The 8,817-nt window shown below is 39.4% G+C and overlaps 1 long non-coding RNA gene across 1 annotated transcript; it reads left to right on the forward strand.

The window, feature by feature from the left end:
- The first annotated feature begins 1,278 nt into the window (after positions 1–1,278).
- On the forward strand, positions 1,279–6,328 carry LOC144894264 (uncharacterized). Its single transcript, XR_013624948.1, has 3 exons — positions 1,279–1,373; positions 4,558–4,695; positions 4,897–6,328. It is a non-coding gene; the product is annotated as an uncharacterized LOC144894264 (long non-coding RNA).
- Positions 6,329–8,817: the final 2,489 nt, after the last annotated feature.

Genomic DNA, 8,817 nt, shown 5'->3' on the forward strand with positions numbered 1-8,817 from the left:
TGTGTGTTTGTGTATGTGTGTTTGTGTGTGTGTATATGTGTCTGTATGTGTGTGTGTGTTTGTGTGTGTATGTGTTTGTGTGTTTGTTTGTGTATGTGTGTTTGTGTATGTGTGTGTGTGTTTGTGTGTGTGTTTGTTTGTGTGTGTGTGTTTGTGTGTGTGTTTGTTTGTGTATGTGTGTGTGTGTGTGTTTGTTTGTGTATGTGTGTATGTGTGTATGTGTTTGTGTGTGTGTGTTTGTTTGTGTATGTGTATGTGTGGTTGTGTTTGTTTGTGTGTGTATGTGTTTGTGTGTGTGTGTTTGTTTGTGTATGTGTGTGTGTGTGTGTTTGTATGTTTGTTTGTGTATGTGTTTGTGTGTGTTTGTTTGTGTATGTGTGTGTATGTGTGTGTGTGTATGTGTGTTTGTTTGTGTGTATATGTGTATGTGTGTTTGTTTATGTTTGAGTGTATGTTTGTTTGTGTATGTGTTTGTTTGTTTGTGTTTGTTTGTGTATGTGTGTTTGTTTGTGTATGTTTGTGTGTGTGTTTGTTTGCGTGTGTATGTGTTTGTGTGTGTGTGTTTGTTTGTGTATGTGTGTTTGTGTATGTGTGTGTTTGTGTGTGTATGTGTGTGTTTGTTTGTATGTTTGTTTGCGTATGTGTTTGTGTGTGTTTGTTTGTGTATATGTGTTTGTGTGTGTATGTGTATGTGTGTGTGTGTGTGTTTGTGTGTGTATGTGTTTGTTTATGTTTGTGTGTATGTTTGTTTGTGTATGTGTTTGTTTGTGTATGTGTGTTTGTTTGTGTATGTGTGTTTGTGTGTGTATGTGTGTGTGTGTATGTGTGTGTTTGCTTGTGTGTATATGTGTATGTGTGTGTTTGTTTATGTTTGTGTGTGTTTGTGTTATGCTTGGATGAGTGTGTGCACACACCAAGCATTGCTGAAAGAGGAAGCTAGCCCACATTAGATTGGATAGTTTCAATGTTTGGAATCATACAACTATCCTGATTTGCTCATATCAGTGGCAAACCCAAGGATGAAAATGTAGCTGAAAGCGTTCGAACAGCGTAAAGTAAAATATCTGCCAAAAGTAATTTTCTTTCTTCTTCAAGGATTTTGACCCATTGATGGATTACACAAGTTTCGGCCCAAGGGTCTCCACTAAAGTGACAAAGTGCGCACTAAAGTAGATGCCTAGCCAAAATGAGTGTAATTATTAATTTCGGCACTTTTGACTTGTTATGATATTGTTAACTCCACCTTCCTGTCCACCGCAGTTGCTGCTCCCAGAATATTTCATCCACGCTTTGTTCTGCGTGATGTTCCTCTGTTCCATGGAGTGGCTCACGCTGGGCCTAAACACCCCACTTCTTTGCTACCACGTGTGGAGGTGAGATGGAGGTCGACACCACGACCTTCCAATGGATGCTTCTTCCTTACGCGCTTTGGCTTCTGGGAAACGATTTGACCAAGTTAAAGCAGCTGAATCATCATGGTCCATTTTCTTGCCCTGTGCCATGTCGCACTCGCACCTTTACTGCACTACTTTGCAGCACCGCTTGCTCACTTATGTCATTATTTCATTTGAATGCTTCACCTATCTCTCTCTCTCTCCCTCTTTCTATCACTCCCACTCTCACACATGATTATTCACCTTCCTGATTTTTATCCTCTGCAGGACTCATTCCTGTGATTATCAATTTGCCTTATGTCACCTTCACCTGGAACGGTTCTATGGAGTCTGCCTCTGAATTAGGATAATACTGCATCATCATATATTTTACGCTCATGGATCCAGTGAAAGAATGGAGGGGGAGTCTGGTAAAATGAGTTGTGTATGTGGGGCATTAAATAATCATACATTCCGGGGCTTAAGCACCATTTTTCAGATAATTGCACCCCAAATCCCCTATAAAATTTATTCATTTTTCAGATAATTGCACCCCAAATCCCCTATAAAATTTATTCATTTTTCAGATAATTGCACCCCAAATCCCCTATAAAATGTATTCATTTTTCAGATAATTGCACCCCATATCCCCTATAAAATTTATTCATTTTTCAGATATTTGCACCCCAAATCCCATATAAAATGTATTCATTTTTCAGATAATTGCACCCCAAATCCCCTATAAAATTTATTCATTTTTCAGATAATTGTACCCCAAATCCCCTATAAAATTTATTCATTTTTCAGATAATTGCACCCCAAATCCCCTATAAAATGTATTCATTTTTCAGATAATTGCACCCCATATCCCTATAAAATTTATTCATTTTTCAGATATTTGCACCCCAAATCCCATATAAAATGTATTCATTTTTCAGATAATTGCACCCCAAATCCCCTATAAAATTTATTCATTTTTCAGATAATTGCACCCCAAATCCCCTATAAAATTTATTCATTTTTCAGATAATTGCACCCCAAATCCCCTATAAAATTTATTCATTTTTCAGATAATTGCACCCCAAATCCCCTATAAAATTTATTCATTTTTCAGATAATTGCACCCCAAATCCCCTATAAAATGTATTCATTTTTCAGATAATTGCACCCCAAATCCCCTATAAAATGTATTCATTTTTCAGATAATTGCACCCCAAATCCCCTATAAAATGTATTCATTTTTCAGATAATTGCACCCCATATCCCCTATAAAATTTATTCATTTTTCAGATAATTGCACCCCAAATCCCATATAAAATGTATTCATTTTTCAGATAATTGCACCCCAAATCCCCTATAAAATGTATTCATTTTTCAGATAATTGCACCCCAAATCCCCTATAAAATTTATTCATTTTTCAGATAATTGCACCCCAAATCCCCAATACAATTATTCATTTTTCAGATAATTGCACCCCAAATCCCCTATAAAATTTATTCATTTTTCAGATAATTGCACCCCAAATCCCATATAAAATTTATTCATTTTTCAGATAATTGCACCCCAAATCCCATATAAAATTTATTCATTTTTCAGATAATTGTACCCCAAATCCCCTATAAAATTTATTCATTTTTCAGATAATTGCACCCCAAATCCCATAAAAAATTTATTCATTTTTCAGATAATTGTACCCCAAATCCCCTATAAAATTTATTCATTTTTCAGATAATTGCACCCCAAATCCCCTATAAAATTTATTTATGACTAGAATTGCCGACGTTCGCAGGTGAATGCAATAAGTCTCCCCTAGTCTGCACTCCTCACTAAGAAATATGACAAATGCAACATCTATGTTTTCACACCCATAAATCCCCAATCCTATGTTGTGACATCCTATTTTGCAGGTCATATTTGGTTCAATAACCAGAGCTCAACATAATTATTTTAATAATTTATATGATTTTGTATATCTCACTGTTTGTTAGCTCCACCACCGAAGGTGGATGGAGGTTGTTTTCACCCCTGTCTGTCTATTTGTTTGTCTGTGAACAAGATATCTCAAAAGGTTGTGGACAGATTCGGACGAAATTTGACAGGGATGTAGCGCATGTGACGAGGACGAAATGATTAGATTTTGGTGAAGATCCGGATTCGGATCCGGCTACTAGAATTTTTGAAGTGATTCTTCACCATTGGGAGATGGGACCAAAAACGATATATAGGAGGATATCTCAAAATGTTGTGGATGGATTTGGACTAAACTTGGTGGACGAGTTGGTTCGGCGACAAGAACAAGCCGATTAGATTTTGGTTCAGGTCCGAATCCAGATCCGGCCTATCAGTGGGATACAAAACATAAACTGTTCAGCCTGGCAGAGGTGTGCTCTCTACCGAGTGCTATTCTAGTTTATATCAAGTGGAGGTCAATTCATTACCCCGTGTGCGTGAAGCCAAAAGTAGGGTTGGGCAATTGGTTAATTTTGTCTGTCTGTGTCTATATAATCGGTCTATGATCGAGGTAGTACTTTGGCTCAGAATTTGGCAAATTGTACAGAATCTGGTGCCGATCTCACATGCATATGGCAGGTCATTTTTTTTACTCTATCTGGAAGTCAAACAAAATTGAAAATCATTCCAAACAGGAAACGTATTGTTTGTTAAGGGTATCATAAAAGTAAAGGACACAAACAACAGGAACGAAGAACTAATGCAGTGTGTTAAGTAAGGTGGTGTAAAAGACGGTGCATCAACGGCAGTAAACTTCCGAAGAATTTTTTTTTTTCTACAGCCTTTAAAATCTTTACTTTATTTGAATTTTATATACTTGAACATCAAACCATAAATCGCTTTCTCGGCACTTCCAAAAACCTCCAGTTTAACAGTACTTGGACGAAACGTTACTCCATCTCGAGCAATCAAATTTTCCGCTCGTGCTCTCAGCATGGGGGAATATCGAGATTCAGACAAGATGGCGGCTCATATATGAAATATAGATTGTGCTCAGAAACACATATGAAGGGTTTAAAAGATCCTTCCCATGTCCTTTTTCTCAAGACTGCATGGGGTGTGGTGTCTATAAACTCTCTAGTTAAAATCGCGTTGTCCAGTAAACACGACATTCGTTATAATAGATGTTCCTTAAATTCTACTCCATGTCCATATTCCCACAATCTATTCCAGGTTTTTCCACAGACCAGCACTACGTGGCTTGTATAGCCCAGGAGTGCTTATGAGCAGTCACATGATTTTGCAGTGTCAACGTGAGGCTGGCCTGAAACTTGCCTTTTACCTGCTGTCCTTCTTTTACTACCTCTACAGGTAGGTTACCACCTTTTTCCTCACTCTTTCACATCTTCAGGTGCTTGTCCTGCCATCTCATCATATATATCTTTCTCGCAATGACATAAATTTGATGGAATGGAATCTTTCGCATACATTTTGCCGGCAGGACAGGTATATTAGGACATCTTGGCCCACAATGCGGTGCTCGGCTAACATATTATTGTCTTGTTTTCCCAGCATGATCTACACACTCATCAGTCAATGAGCCTGTTCTTTGGGTGACAGCAGGTGATGTTGCTGCCAATAGAGGCTAGGGAATTATATCTGACAAGACTGTAAGCTATAGGCCCTTCAGATGCTGCCATCTCTCTATCTTAGGTCCCCAGCACCTGCATTCAGGCAGACATGGACACCGCTCGTCTCCCAGATTGGCAAACATTTCCAGGCCCAATCCAGGCTGAACATGGTGGGCATCGATGAGGTTGTTGAGTTGTCATAGAAACTGACTGGGAGGTTGAAATTTGACAGTGGATACAAGTGTGATGGGAATATGGAACTGAAGGATGTGGATTCAGTTTTAGTCTCGTAAATTGAAGTCTAGGAAGAATGATGGAAACCAAGCCATCCATGGAAAGGCCAAGGGATTTAAGGCCTGTATTTTGGTTGAACTGCCATACCCATCAATAAGACAACGTTACTGTGGTTTCACAGCAGCACAAATAAATTTACCTTTAACTCCAAAAACACTCGGTTTAAAAAAAACAAAGTTTCGTCCACATCACCCGCACCAAGCCGCACCCGAAAGAGGTTTTATAGGTGAGAACTGAAATAAACCTTTGGATAAACGAAGAATTTTGTTATTCCATAAAATGTGAAAAGAAAAGTTTTTAAAAATCAATTTGAGTATTTGAAAAAGTATTGCAAAGTTTTAAAACTCGTCATGGTTTTAGATTGTGTAAGAAACAGCTAAAGCCGATCATGTGAAGTTCCCGGTGGGATATTGATGGTTACAGGTGCCTTGAAAGAGTACGGTACTAAACCAGGCACTGGAAACCCACAGTTTTACCATTCACCAATTCCGGTACATTCTCCATCAGCATAGTCATGTCGTTTGACCCTTCGTTTGCTTCGGGTGTACTCGTGACCATCTCGAGCTTCAAACCGACCTCCAAGGTCATCTTGCAGTCTTGGCCACTGGCGTGTGGTCGATCGGCGGGCCTCAGGTCTCGAAGATTGCTGGTCACCTCGCCAGGTATAAAAGATGAAAATAATTGTCAGATAGTTTTAACGCATACCTTTATCGTTATCCCAATAAAAATGGTTTTAAAACTTTTTGGGGTATACATGGATGGATTCATAATTATCAATGCTATATCAATATAAAATGTGTAATGTGACCAAATCATTACTTGAGTTTAAAATGCAACTCAGCAGATCGATAATGTTTCCAGATATTCTTCTTCTACAAAATGTCTTGATATGAGGTGATGCTGACTGGTACCGAGCTGATACTCTGCTCTGTCCAAAACACTCCTCCACCGCCCTCCATCTTCAACCATCTCTCACCACTCTCCACCTTTCTGACATCCCTCGATCTCCTCCCTCAGTTCGTCCATCCTCCTCCTATCCACCTTCAATTTCTGTCCGTCTCTGTTTCTATCTCTGCCTCTCTGTTAGCCTATTTCTATCTATCTGTTTCTATCTCTTTGCCTGTCTGTCTCTATGTCAGTCTGACTGTTTCTATGTCACTGACTCTCTGTCTCTATGTTCATCTGTCTCGTTTCTTTGTTTCTCTGTGTCTCTCTCTGTGTCTCTCTCTCTCTTCCCATATCTTGTTTTTCTCTTTTCAAGGTATTATACCTTGAAATATTTAGCCCCCAATATTATATTTTGCCCCCACTACCTCGTGCGTACATAATAAATAGATGGTTAATAACCGCAAACAATTCCTGAAGGCATTACTGTCTGAAGGCTGCAACGGTGACATTGCCTCATTATTTTCCTCTCCTATTCCACACCACCCACACCACATGCAAGTGAGCATGCAGTCTTGTTAAAGGAACTGCTGGACCCCCTGCTCTTACTATAAATTTTCTCCCAGGAGGAATCCAAGGAAGATGAATGCGTACCATGTTAAATGTCATCACATAATTCACTGTAGTGTGTGGATTTCTCAGCATGTGAGGAACCCAAGTTAGGAACTGCTTCCTCAGTTTCACATTTTTCATCTCAACTGCTTCGTCTGCATCTTCTCTTTCTGTTATTCTGCTTTTCTCTCTCACTCTCCCGATCATTCAACAGCAAGTTAGTGTCTGCATGACACCTTCCATCTTCCTTCTCTTTACAATGTTTACCCTTCAGTTTAAACAACAAGACAGTTTGTCGTTTTTATTTTGCAATTTCTGCTTTGATTGCTCTAAATCTACAGATGGTAGATCTATCACAAAGTGCTAGAAAACAGGAAGAAAAAGACATAAAATGTCATAGCCCCGCTGTGGTTTTAGCAATTTTGCTGTACGGAGTTAAATGTTGTCAGTCGGCCGTCTTTGGTCAGATGACAAAACAAATTATTCTGCATATGTATACCCATGTATTGTCTTTGCGCCAAGTTTGAAGAAAATCGGTCCACGCATGTCCGAGAAATGGATGGAGACACTTTTAAGTAACAAAATGGCCGCCAGTCGGCCATCTTGGATCTGATCTCGAAAACAAATGACGTGCTCATGTGAGCCGTCATTCATTATCTGTGCGCCATCTTTGAACAACATCGGCAAATGCATGTCCGAGAAATGGTTGAAGACGTGTTCAACGTCTTCAATGACGTGTTCAATTTGGTCATCATCCCCCCCCCCCCCCCAAAGCCCTCGCCCTCTCTCAGATCTCTCGATGTCTCCATGTCTCTCGGTCCCTGCTCTCAAATGTTGTGTTTGTGTCCTTCCCTCTCTCTCCCCATCTTGTCTACCGCTCCCTGTTATATGTTTTTTGTGTCGGTTTGTCTTTCTGTGTGATTAATGTTCGCTCTTTCACGAGCCTCGACCTTGTATACAAAAAAAAACAAAAACAAAAAAAAAACAAAAAAAACATCGGGGTTTTTTTTACAACTAAAATGGCCGCCAGTCGGCCATCTTTGATTGCATCGCGAAACAAAATGGCGTGCATATGTTATACCGACAATAACGTCATGTATTGTCTTTTTGTCAAGTATGAACAAAATCGGTCCATACATCTCCGAGATATAGTTGCGGACGAACGGATGGACGAGAGCCAATCTATGAGCCTCCGTTTCGGACTAAGTCCAACGGGAGCTAATAATACCTGGAAGTATTAAGAATCAAATCTCAAGCTGTGACTCCATTGTTACCCTCGCCAGAGGAGACGGTATTGCATTTGAGTCCGTTCGTCTGTCTGTCTGTTTGTCCGCACAGAATAAATACGATTTTCTCTGCAACCGTTGGTCTGATTGACAGGAAATTTTCACCATATGTGCACCTCCACATGAAAACTGAAAAACTTTGCACCTCTATATCTCCGAAAGCGCCGAATATAAAAATTGAAACATGGCTCATTGTAAAGACCTCTCCATGGGGAATAAAATATGTTAATGATGATGTCATATGTGCCTACATTATGACGTCATAATTCGGCAAGTACAAAACCTCATCAGATCAAGATGGAATTTCTTGAGCGTCATCTAGAGATAAATTGGTGGAGAAAAAAAATAAATGATGTCATCGGTCACGTGGTTTGGCCGCCATCTTGGGAAAAAACGAAAACATTTGCACCTCTATATCTACGAAAGCGCTGCATAGGAAAAAATTGCGACATGGCTCATTGTAAAGAATTCTCCATGTGGAATAACATTTGTTAATGATGATGTCATAGGTGCCTCCATTATGATGTCATAATTCGACAAGTACAAAACTTCATCCGATCAAGATGAAATTTCTTGAGCATCATCTAGGGATAAATTGGTGGAGAAAAAACAAATGATGACGTCATCCTTCACGTGGTTCGGCCGCCATATTTGCTTTAACACAAAAGCCTTAAAAACCACTGAAAACATCCTGACGAGGGTCTGCAATCTCTGACTGCTCTTTCTAGTTTATTTATATATTACCAAGGTAAAGCCCATCTGACGGGGCCAAGAGCAACATCCTC

Source organism: Myxine glutinosa, chromosome 11 (assembly GCF_964187855.1).
Source record: "Myxine glutinosa chromosome 11, kmMyxGlut1.1, whole genome shotgun sequence".
Lineage (NCBI taxonomy): Eukaryota > Metazoa > Chordata > Myxini > Myxiniformes > Myxinidae > Myxine > Myxine glutinosa.